The sequence below is a fragment of the Panthera onca genome (genome assembly GCF_046562875.1).
Source record: "Panthera onca isolate mPanOnc1 chromosome E1 unlocalized genomic scaffold, mPanOnc1 haplotype 2 h2.Chr16_ul_2, whole genome shotgun sequence".
NCBI classification, from domain to species: domain Eukaryota; kingdom Metazoa; phylum Chordata; class Mammalia; order Carnivora; family Felidae; genus Panthera; species Panthera onca.
The window spans coordinates 539,645-552,206 of NW_027675816.1; the positions used below are offsets into that span (position 1 = coordinate 539,645).

The 12,562-nt window shown below is 51.0% G+C and overlaps 1 protein-coding gene across 8 annotated transcripts in view; it reads left to right on the top strand.

Moving 5' to 3' along the window:
* The window catches only part of LOC132687497 (uncharacterized), a 73,589-nt gene extending 65,202 nt beyond the window's left edge, over positions 1–8,387 (top strand). For 7 of the 8 annotated variants that reach the window (XR_014137155.1, XR_014137158.1, XR_014137153.1 and 4 more), the window contains one exon: positions 4,329–8,387. The gene's annotated coding sequence lies outside the window, so the exon portion shown is untranslated. The remainder of the gene's footprint in view (positions 1–4,328) is intronic. The other variant, XR_013551903.2, reaches the window with a different exon arrangement.
* The last annotated feature ends 4,175 nt before the right edge of the window (positions 8,388–12,562 follow it).

Here is a 12,562-nt window from a genome sequence, read left to right on the forward strand (position 1 = left end):
TGGGAATTCTGGGAGGCCTCGCTTAAGAGCATCGGCTCCCAAGAGGATTAACATTGGCTCCCCAAGGTACTACTAAGCTGGCTTGACTTTAAGAAAAAACTTCCTGGTTTGTGGTTTTCCAAATCACATAAGCAGTGTACATTTGAACCCCAACCTGCAGAAGAAGAGTCTAGTCTATGATTCCCAAATTCTCAGGAAAGATTCGCTTTTTTTTTTCAACTGAGAGCCCAGGCCAAGACAGCTATGTTTCCTTCAGTCTCTCTTTGCTGGTGAGGCCACCAGCCTCATTCCAGGTCATTCCAGATGAAAAGGATTTCGGTTTTACACTGGAATATCAATTCCGATTTCCCACCTTGCTTAAGTGCCGTGTGGATCTTAAAACTTAAGACCCTATGTTAGGGAGCTGGGCTAATGTCCTGGGGCAGCTACTATCTACAGTCATCTTAGCATCTTTATTTCCTACTCTCTCTTCATTTGGGGGCCCTGAGGATTGCCCTCACCTGTCTGTGAATTCAGTGCTTTTTTTTTTTTAATTTCAAAAATGTTTTATTTTTTATTTTTGAGAGACACAGAGCATGAGTGGGGGAGGGGCAGAGAGGGAGGAAGACACAGAATGTGAAGCAGGCTCCAGGCTCTGAGCTGTCAGCACAGAGCCCGAAGTGAGGCTCGAAACCACGAACTGTGAGATCATGACATGAGCCGAAGTCGGACGCTTAGCTGACAGACCCACCCAGGCGCCCCGAAAGATATCTTTCAAAGTGTTTGTTGTATTTTGCACCCCGCCCCCCCCATTTCTGGTGTTGTGCAGTGGGAGAGATTTTCAGTGGACTCTGAAATTCCGTTATCTTTCAAGGTTTTTTTTTTAAACCCCTTCTGTCCTCTTTCCCTTTCTCTCTTGTCTTCTCCTTGGCCTTCCAGTCTTTCTCTCCACCCTGAAGCCACACTTGTCTGTTAGATCACAACTGTTAGCTCCTCATGTCCTGAGGGAACGTTCTGGCAGGTTTTCTTCAATGCTCCTGCTTGGCCCTCCCCAGTTCCTTCCTGTGGCTCTCTAGCTCCAGCCCCTTAATGTGGCCAGTGAACAACCCCAGACACTCCCCCGCCCCAGCCTGCACCCTCAGGCTTTATCTCCTGCCCAGACTTGTCAGAATCCCTCTTCCTTCCACCTGTCACTATTCAACATGTCAAAATGTGCTCAGCCAGGAGGAGGTTTAGGTCGGAGCTTTTTAGAATCTTCTTGGAGCTCTCCTCCTTTGAATCATTGCGAACATCATGCATGAGAGAAGCTCAAAGTTTTGGGGGCGCCTGGGTGGCTCAGTCGGTTCTGCGTCCGACTTCAGCTCACGTCATGATCTCACGGCTCTTGAGTTCGAGCCCCGTGTCAGGATTTGTGTCCGGATGGCTCGGAGCCTGGAGCCTGCTTCGGATTCTGTGTCTCCCTCTCTCTCTGCCCCTCTCCTGCTCATGCTCTGTTTCTCTCTCTCTCTCAAAAATAAATACACATTAAAAAAAAGAAAAGAAAAGAAAAGCTCAAAGTTTCGGTGCTCAGAGACTCAGATGTCGGTGCCAAGGCCTCACTCCCAGATCTTCATACTGGCGAGGTCCTAGCCTGTGAGGTCCCACCAAGAGCTTGGGGGAAGCAGAGTTTGGCCAACTTCTTCTTCCTGGAATGGACTGAAGGAATGTGAGAGAATTCCGGGGTGAGAGCAGGCAGAATTGCCCAGGAGGGAAAGTGGATCTCTGGTCCTGATTTAAGGGCCACTTTTCCCCTTGTGGGCACTCCCTTCCCTGCAGACTGGGCCCCGAGACCCTGGCTCAAGCAGCCTTCTGAGGAGGGTTTGCTGAAGCTCTTCCCCTGGAGAGAATTGACAGGGACTTTGGACTGTAGCCACCTCTGTCAGTGGATTCTGCATGGTCGTAGGAGGCAAAGCCTTAAGCCCAGGGGACAGGATCCCAGGCTTCCAGGAAAAGGAAAGCCTAACACTGGGGATCAGGAATGCTCTTCCCAAGGCTTCTAGAAGCATACCTAGAAGACTGTCCCTGGAGCCCCTAGCACAGAGCCGCTGTGCCCCAGTGCCACACTACATACACAGTGCGTCACCTCATGCCCACAATCGCCCTATGAGCTACATTCTTCAGGAAACTGAGGCTGAATGAGGCAACAGAGGCCCTGTAGTTGCTAAGGGCAGAGAGAGCCAGGGTTCGACCCCAGGCCTGACTTACCTGAAACCTGTCCTCTACCTCCCTTGTGAACTGTTTTCAGGAAAGACAGGTGGGCAGGTCGGCTACTGCAACCATGTAAGAGCTGACAGCTGCATGGCATGCTTCGGGAGGCAGCAGACCCAGGGGCGAAGCCCAAGGCCTCCGGAGCCAGCCTGGTGGAGTTCAAATTCCAGCTGTAGCACTGAACTAGCCAGGTGACTCCGGCTGATTCTTTACTCCAGCGCCCCTCCTTCCCTGCGTCCAGAGTGAGCCTTTCAAACACAAACTGGATGGTTTCCCTCGTCTCTTCTCAACCTCCTGACAGCTACTCACCACTTATAGAATGAAATCCAAGTGCCTCACCGAGGCTCACGGCGGAGGCCACCGGTGCTCACCAAAACCTACATTCTCCTCTGGGTCCTGGACTCACCCCTGCAACGTGCCTCAGCCTCCTTGCACGGGTGGAGGTGGGGCGGGGAGGGCAGGGGCGTGGCCTCTCCCCTCGCATTTCTCGTTGGCCAGCTAGACGTGGGGGATCCACCGAGGATTCTGAGGAGATGAAAGAGCCCCAAGGTGGAAGGGGCCTGGGTCCTTGGGTATGTGGAACAAGACCCCTGTGCCCTGTGTCATAGTGTCTTATGACACTAACAGAACTATTACATGAGCAGAAAAACAAACCTCTACGTGTTAAGCCATTAGAGCTTGGGTAGCTGTTACAGCAGCTGGGTCCCCCTGACCAATACAAGGCCCTGCGTGGTCTGGTCCCACGCCAGCCCACCTGCCTCTGTCCCTTCCTGTCACTCTGCTCCGGCCACACCAGCCTTCTTGCTGCTCCCGAGATCCTCCGAGCTCATTCTACCTCTGTGCCTTCTTCACTAGGCATCGTTCCCTCCTCCTGGAGTGTTCTTCTCGCCAAGCTTTGCATGACGCTCTTTCCCACTCTGTCCAGGTTTCCGATCAAATACTGCCTCCTTGGACAGAGAAACCCTCCTTCCGGGGTGGTGCCATCTCCCTGCACCTCCTGGCTCTGCTCTGTTTCCCTCCAGAGCAGTTGTCATGACTTGACACTCTATTATACGTGTTTCTTTGTTGACATACTTTTTATCTATCTCCTTCCCGTGTCTGTCTATCCCTAGTGCCTGGAACAGTGACTGGCACATAATAAGCACTCAGTCAATATTCTTCAAGGATAAATGAACACACCTCCTCTCTGATTTCAATCTGCCTACTTCATCCTCTGTTATCTCATCCATAAAATGGGATTGTGTGTTGGGACGAAAGGAGTGAGTGCGGGCTAAGTGTGGGCCACAGACGCCCCAGGTTCTAACGTACTTAGGGACCTAGAAGCCACAGGCTTTATTCCACCTGTCCGCTGGCCACATGTGGTCTCCTGCCGGAACCACAATGGCAGCGAGATACCCAATTCCTTCTTGACTCTCGAGGTTTTACTCAGGCCTGCCCTCCGCCCTCTCCTGTCCCCTTGCCATGGCTGTCGGAGGTCTGGAGCCTTGAGATGGGGGTGAAGAATTCAGGCCGGACCCAGTGCAAGGAAGCCCAAACCAGTGCCATGGGCTGTTTAGAGAAGAGCCGAGGGGGGTGATTTAGGCAGAAGATTCTAGTGGCTGCCCTCCCAGGAGAGGGAGTGGGGTGAACGGGCCAGCTCTGGATCCTTGGGCTGGCTGAGAGCTTCACTGGTGTGGGGAATTGAACCAATGGACTGGCTGATGACAAGAGGGAGGTTTGGGCTGCCCTTTGGGCCGTGAGCCACAGAACTGGCATCTGAGTGGCTGTAGCCACAGGCGGGAGGAATCCACCTGCCAGCAAGTCTAGCCTGCAGGGAGGAGACCCAGGGGCTCTTATGCTCGAGGGAGGTGGACAGCTTCCGGGTGCCCGCTGGCTGCTGAAGACAGAAAAGGGCTTTCAAGGAAGACAGAAGAACACATTCAGGGGCACGCACTTGTGAAATAACAGAATGACAGGGTGCCGGCCAGTTAGGATGGCGAGAAGGAGGTGGCCCTTGTGGCCCTAGATGGTGGGTGGAGTCAGGCACTGACCTTTTTTTTTTTTTAATTTTTTAAATGTTTATTCTTTTTTTTTTTTTTTTTTTTTTTTTTTTTGAGGGACAGAAAGCAGGGGAGGGGCAGAGAGAGAAACACACACAGAATCCGAAGCAGGCTCCAGGCTCTGAGCTGTCAGCACAGAGACCGATGCGGGGCTTGAACTCACGAGCCGTGAAATCATGGCCTGAGCCGAAGTCAGCCACCCAACCAACTGAGCCTCCCAGGCTCCCCAGAAGCTGACCTTTAAAAAGCCACATAAGAGGGAAGGTTGAGCACCGGATTAGGAGACAGGAACCTTCCAAAGTTTCCTGGACGAGGACCTTTTCAACTAGACTGCCATGAACTGTGTATTCTTAAGCAGGCCATCTACTTCCTCTGTGCCTCAGTTTCCACATCTGTTGAGCTGAAGACGGTGTCCTTCACGTGAGGTGAGGAGAAGAAAGACTGGCTGCCTGTGCAATTTGCAAACCGCAAAGTGTTTGCTTATTTGAACTTCGAGGTGGATGGGAACAGCTAAGGAACCCCCCTGGGGCATCTGTGAGGGGAGGGCTGAGGGGCAACCCAGAAATGACTTTGCTGAGAGGAGAGGGGGAGAGAACAGGGAGAGGAAACCCAAAATGGACCACAGGGAGGTGGGGGGAGGAGACAGGCTGCAAGCGTTCCAGCAGGAGACCACCTGTGGCCCGTGGACATGACCTTTGGTGTCTCACGGCAGATTCAGTCCGGCTGCTTCTGTACCAGCAGCAAGAGTCCAGACTGGGTCCCCGTGGTTGTCACAAATATTCCGGCGTTCTCTCCGTCTAGGTACCTGGCGGGACTAGATCCTCTGTGCCGTTGAGGGTCTGCATGACCGTGTGACTCTATTTGGCCACTGGCACATGAGTGGAAGTGACGGTATCACTTGAAGATATCAAGGGGCAAACCTGAAGGGCTCATGCGTGACTGGCGGTCAAGGCAGAGCCGGTCGGCACCCCGCCCACAGCTCTTGGAGCATCCTGATGACTTAGTCCCCCCAGTGTCTGCGTCTCTGTGCCCAAGGGCTTTGTCTAGACCACAAAACATGGCTCTGCCTGCATGCACCCCAGGCTGGGAGTGCCAGGGAAATACACACCTCACCCCCGTCAGCCCAGGGCCAGCGACTGGGGGGTTGAGGTATAAACACCCCAGCTCGCTCACCCCTGAGGCGGGCTCACCCTGGCGCATGGGTTCATCACCGTTTCCCCGGGATTTCCCAGGGGACGAACCGCATTCACCCACAGCGGCGGCTGGCTTAATCCACATCCCTTATTAGCTGCTTTCCTTTCCCTGAGGCATTCTCCCACTCCATACCAGCGTCCCCTGCCCCCCCCCCCCCCCCCAATTAGCTGTTGGCACTTGCACCACTGACTCTGGGTCTGTTTCTGGACAGCCACGTTCCTCTTTCCTGCCGTCACCAAAACCCACGGGCCAAAGAGTGGGCAGTTCCCCAGGCAGTGACTGTTCTGTCATCCCCAGGCCTTGGGGTAGAGCGACTAGAAGAAGCTGGGCCTCCAGTGGGCTCACCGCGGACAGTGAGCAGGAGGAAGAAGCCCCCTGAGGCTTGGGAGGCCCTTGGTGCCACGGCATCAGCTCACCTACTCTGACTGATACGGCCCCTGCCTCCCCCCATACGCTGCAAAGGCACATCGAATTCAAGGCATCTTACAAGGGACAGAGAAGGACGGAAAGACAAAGAAAGAAGGCATGCAAGCACATATGTGCACAATGGAGAGAGAGTGTGGGAATGTGTGTGAGTGTGTGTGTGTGTGTGTGTGTGTGTGCCTATGTTAGGGCAGAATGGAAGGAAAGGGGAGGGACCAGTTTGAAGGGGTGACTAAAAAAAGATGCACAAGGGGCACCTGGCTGGCTCAGCCGGTTAAGCATCCGACTCTTGGTTTTGGCTTCCGTCACCATCTCAGGGTCTGTGAGATCAAGCCCTGCATCGGGCCCCCCACGGAGAGCGTGGGGCCGCCTGGGACTCTCTCCCCCGCTCTCTCTGCCCCTCCCCACTCTCAAAAGAAATAAACTTCAAAAAGAAAGCAAGACAAAGATGTCCAAGAACTCTGGCATCGGAGAGACGGAGGTAGAAAGGATAAAGGATCAAAAGGCCGAGAGACGCAGTGACAAGGGTCCAGGGTCACACACGGAAGCTGAATGCTGAGCCAAGCCTCAAAGGTGGGCTTCCTGATTCCAACCCAGCGCTCCTTCCCCTGAGCGGGTCACTCCATCCAGAAGGCCTGGCTGGCCTGCCTTCTCTCCGCCCCCCTGGCGTTGCGGGGTTGGGGGGAAGTCCACAGCCGGTGGCCCGTGGCTCCAAGCCCCTCACGTGTGGATGACAGCAGCACACAGGCCGGCCTGTGACTATGTGTGGGCCTAAGCAGCAGGTTCCTCTGTTTGCAAGCACACAAGTGGACTCTTGCCAGCTCAAGCCATAAATGGGGGTGAACTGGGGAGTCCTGGGGCTCCCAGCTAACAGCATGGGCCTTGGGAGAACAGCGTCGAGAGCGGCTTCGGACTGGCCCCGTGCCCTGGACCCTCCCGCCAGCGATGGCCCTGTCTGCCCCTCACCTGCCATTCTCACAGGTAAGGAGTGCCGATTCCCGGCAGAAAGAATCGGACTGGCTAGCTCCAGTCAGGTGTTCTTCTTGGATCCAATGAGCTGAATCCAAGAGTGAGGGGTAACCCGGGAGCACGCTGGGGCCCATGCCCGAGCATGGCCAGTTTTCGGAGCCTGGGCGGTGGTGAGCCGGCAGACCTGAGGGAGGTGTTTGCGAAGGGAGCCCTCTCCTGCCCTTGACATACACCTCCTCTCAGCAGGTCCCGCTCTTCGTTTTCTCTCTGTCATTCATTCGACCCTCCCTGAAGCTCTCATTGATGTACTACAGGCACCTGGTGCCGTGGAGACGCTCCTCACCCCTCTCACACACGACCACGGTAACGCCAGGCCGAGGGGCCTGCAGCCTTGGGACGGCCTGCCTGTGGTTCGGCCACAGACGTGCGCCAGCTCCGTGTCTTGATCTCGCCACCCAGCCTGGGGACGCTTAGGATTGACCTGACTGAGCCAGCCAGCATAGTCACATATGGACAGAAAGTGCTAGAAGGTGTTTTAATCTGCTCCCCAAATTCCCATGCGGAACAGGGTCTGTGAAGGATTCCAGAGCTGGATTTCCCTGACTCATCATCCTTGAGATTCTGTCAGTGGAGTTTTTTCTAGAGAGGGAGGCCTGCCCTTTGGCTTAGTTGCAGAACTGCCCCCAGCACTCCCTCAGCTCAACCTCCCCCTCCTCTCCCCCTCCACTCCCTCGGGACTCCCTCCGGGTGTCTCTAGGTCACAATATCCTCCTGCTCTTTGGGGGGAGCCTGACCAGAGGCCCTTTTGTTGTTTCTACTCCTGTTCTCACAAAAGTCCCTGTGGAGGGGGAAAAATGTCACCTAGATAAAGACACAGAGCATAAAGAAGAAAAAACCCAAAGAGTGACATTTGGGAAAGTTTAGACAAGAATAGCCTGGACAGGGCTGAGCTTGGGAAGAGGGAGAAGGTCAGAGCCTGGGGGATTAGGGACGTCAGACAGCTAACATGGTGACAGATGTCTGGCCCTGGGTTTCTCTTTCATAATGACCAGAGTTTGCTCACCGAGCTCTGCCAGAGCACTCGCTATGTGCTAAGCACCTTCCGCTGATTGTCTCACTTAATTCACAAGACACCCCTGGGAGATCCTTACCGTTATTAACTCAGATGGAAGATGGGGAAACTGAGGTTCAGGGAGGTAAAGTAACTTTCCCAGGGTCTCATGTCCATCTGGCTACGGCACAATGGGCTACCAGGGCCCCCCGTGGTTTTGAAGCTCAGAGCAACTGGGATGTCTGAGTACCATAAAGTTTTATCCGAGCAGATGAGCCTTGCTGAGAGAAATCCTTGTGCTCCCAGAGAACAGGGTGGAAAATGGGAAAGAAACTAGCTTAGGAGTCGGAAATCCTGGAGCCCCAACACAGGCTTTGTCTCTCGCTATTGAATTACCTTGAACAACTTACTGTAGGGAGCCCAAGAAGAAAAGTAGCATGACTGGCCAGGCTTGGATCATGCCATCACACCCAGGCCAATCATTTTTAGCAAGTTGGCTGTTCGAATTCAGTCCCACTACTTAGAGCGGGAATGGGCAGTGCTTTGTCCGGGAAAACGGGGTGTGGGTGGGGGGCAGGAAATAAAAGATTCTAGGCAAAATGAATATATTTTATTATTCAAACCCCAGTTCTCTCCGCTCCTAATCATTCCCATCCAATATTGAAATGCCACTCTGAAGTTTACATTCTGGGGGCGCCTAGGTGGCTCAGTCGGTTGGGCATCCAACTTCTGCTCAGGTCATGATCTCATGCTTCTTGAGTTCTGATCTCATGCTTCTTGAGTTCGAGTCCCACATCAGGCTCTGTGCTGACAGCTCAGAGCCTCAAGCCTGCTTCAGATTCTGTGTTGGCCTCTCTCTCTGCCCCTTCCCCCATTGACACACACTCTCTCTCTCAAAAATAAATAAACATTAAAAAAAATTTTTTTTAATTAAAAACATTTACATTCTGCCACCTCCTGTCTCCTACCCTGATGCTTGCTGGGCACAACTGGCCTCATGGATCATCTCAGCTCACAGGCCTGATGGGCTTTCCAGAGTTCCAAGAAGTTCCTCCAATTATGTTAACTATCTTTCCTCCCCTGCCTGCTGTGTCAGCAATTTCGCTGTTGGAGGCTCGCTTTTCAGCCTAACCAACTTGTCCCCCTTCAGATGCACATCCTCTTGTGAGCAGGTACCCCCTGTCTGAACAAGTATCTAGGACTGCTCCTAGTGGCTTTCCGTGCCTTTTCCCATTTTGGTAAAGGAGGGAGAGGGCTTGAGAAGACTTGCCTGAGGCCGTATTGGAGAAAGGAAGAGAACGGATGCAAAATGGGGACGCTGACCATCCTCCTGATCCAACTGGTCTATTTTAGGTGACCCTTCTTATTTCATCTTGAAGACGCAGCAGTTTTCTCTTCTTCTTTCCCAAGTCTAAGGTGATTTAAACTTGAAAATTTTGAGATACTTGTAGATTCACTACAGTTGGGAGAAACAGTACAGAGACTTCTCGAGTGCCCTTTACCCAGTTCCCCAATGGTAACGTTGCAAAACCATACTAGAGCCTCACAACCTGGGGGGCGCCTGGGAGGCTCAGTCGGTTGAGCATCCAACTTCCGCTCCAATCATGATCTCAGGGTTTGTGAGCGCGAGCCCCACATCTGACTCCCTGCTGTCAGTGTGGAGCCCGCTTTGGATCCTCTGTTTCCCTCTCTCTCTGCCCCTCCCCTGCTCATGCTCTCTCTCTCTCAGAAATAAATAAACTTAAAAAAATCTGTAAATAAATAAAATCTTAAAAAAAGGTATATCACAGTCTGGATACTGATGTTGACACAATCAAGATACAGAACATTTCCATCCCACAAGGACCTTCCTGCTGCCATTTTACTATAATCACAGCTACTTTCCGATCAACCTACCTTCTCTTTTAACTGATGGTAACTACTAATCTGTTTTCCACTTCTATACTTTGGCCACTTCAAGAATGTTACATAAATGGAATCCCACAGTATGTAAACTTTGGAGCCTGGCTTTTTACAGTCAACCCAAGTCTATGGATTAATCCAGGTCGGTGTGTGGATCAACAGTTCATTTCTTTTTTGCGGAGTAGTTTTTATTTCTTTTTCTTTTTCTTTTTGATGTTTATTTATTTTTGAGAGAGAGAGAGAGAGACAGAGCACGAGTGGGGGAGGGGCAGAGAGAGAGGGAGACACAGAATCTGAAGCAGGCTCCAGGCTTTGAGCTCTCAGCACAGAGCCGGAGTGGGGCTCAAACTCACGAACTATGAGATCATGACCTGAGCCGAAATCAGACACTTAACCAACTGAGCCACCCAGGCACCCCATTGCTGAATATTTTTTCATGTAGGATATACCCCACTTTATTTAACCATTCCCTGTTAAAGGACACTGGGTGGTTTCCAGTTGGGGCTATTACAAATAAAGTTGCTATAAACATCTATGTACAGGTTTTTGTGTGAACATAAGGCTTCATTTCTCTATGCGAAAGAGCTGGGACTAATTTTCCAAAATGATAAAAATTACATATATATAATAAAAATATAAAAAGTCTATGAAATATATTTTGGTATATTAACAATTATTTTGTATATAATTGTTAACCATTTTGGAATAGTTTTACTTTATTTTTAAAATTTTTTTTATGGGGGCACCTGGGTGGCTCAGTCGGTTAAGCGGCCGACTTCGGCTCAGGTCACGATCTCGCACTCTGTGAGTTCAAGCCCCGCGTCAGGCTCTGTGCTGACAGCTCAGAGCCTGGAGCCTGTTTCAGATTCTGTGTCTCCCTCTCTCTCTGACCCTCCCCCGTTCATGCTCTGTCTCTCCCTGTCTCAAAAATAAATAAACGTTAAAAAAAATTAAAAAAAAAAAATAAAAATAAAATAAAATAAAATTTTTTTTATGTTTATTTTTTTTAATTAAAAAAAATTTTTTTAACGTTTATTTATTTTTGAGACAGAGAGAGACAGAGCATGAACGGGGGAGGGGCAGAGAGAGAGAGGGAGACACAGAATCTGAAACAGGCTCCAGGCTCTGAGCTGTCAGCACAGAGCCCAACACGGGGCTTGAGCTCATGAACTGAGAGATCATGACCTGAGCTGAAGTCAGATGCTTAACTGACTGAGCCACCCAGGTGCCCCATCATTTTGGAATAATTTTAGATTTACAGAAAAGTTTCAAGGATAATATGGACAGCTCTCTTATGCCCCTCATTCTGTTTCCCCTAATGTCAACATCTTCCATTACCATAGGACATTTGTCACAGGTAAGAAATGACATTGGCACACTACTATCATTTAAATTCCAGACTTTATTTGGATTTTACCAGTTTTTCCATTAATGTCTTTTTTTTTCTGTCCTGGAAGCCAATTTGGATCCCACATTAAATTTAACCATGGTTTAGTTTTGTGGTTTTTGCAGAAGTCCTCAAGGATGTGGCAGAAAACTACTGAGGAAGTAAGACGGGAGGTGAGAGAGGCTTTTAGGAAAATGGTGGTATAATTTCCATACGGTAAAATTCAGCCTGTATAGGTTGCGAGTTTTGATAAATGCACACGGTCAGATAATCACCACCACAATCATGGTATAGAACATTTCCGTCACCCTCCCCAGAATCCCCACCTGCCCCTCAATAGTCAACCCTTCCCCTATCTTCAGCCCAGACAACGGCTGATCCTTCCCTAAAGTTATGCCTTTTCCAGAAAGTCATACAAATAGAATCAAATGATATGTAATTTTTGGAGTCTAGCTTCTTTCACTTAGTAAAATGCACTTGAGATTCCACCACATTTCATCACTTCATTTCTTCTAATTGTTGAGTAAGCACTCCATTGTATGGCTATGCCAATTTATTTATCCATTTACTAGTTGAAAGGCACGGTGGGGGAGGTTCCAGGTTTTGATGATTGCCAATAGCTTCTCTATAAACATCCACACGTAGGTTTTTGCATGTACATAGTTTCCATTTTTCTCGGCAAATACTTATGAGTAGGATTGCTGGGTTGCATGGCACGTATCTGTTTAACTGCGTCAGAAATAGACCAGTTGTTTTCAGAAGTGGCTGTACCAGTCTGCATTCCCAACAGGCACCGCATGCCAGTTCCAGGTGCTTTGTTCAGCCACAACTTGGTATTGGCAGGTTATTATCGTTGTTGTCGTTATTTTGGCCACTCTTTGTGGTGTGAGTTTCAGAGTTTTTCCCCCTTCTTCCTAGGTCTCCTGCACACGCCGCTCCCAACTTTGGGCACCAGTGAGGGGTGAGGAGAGGGTGTGGTCACAATTAGGAGAAACACAAGGACTGGCTTTCAGGATCCCCTGGACACTAGAAACTTCGGGACTGCAGTTTTTAAGAAGGGGTGACCGTCAGTGAGTGTGTGGTGAAGAATGAGGGCAAGGGCAAAGGCTGGAGGGGCACTAGGGCAGGCCTGGCAGTGAAGGGCCTGGGGACGTCAATCCAGAGTGGCCTGTCCAGTTGGGGCTTGTTGATAGTGGGAAAGGGCCTGTTGGGGTCCAGGAGGAGGTCCCACTGCCTCAGCGTCTTCCCTCCTTTCCAGGGCATCCAGCCCTTTCCAGCAGAGGAAATCGCAATCTCCTGGGGGCCCCCACAGGCTTGAAGGGTGGGGAGGGAGCCTGGGAACCAGAAGCCTGGCTAGGGGCCCAGGTGTGT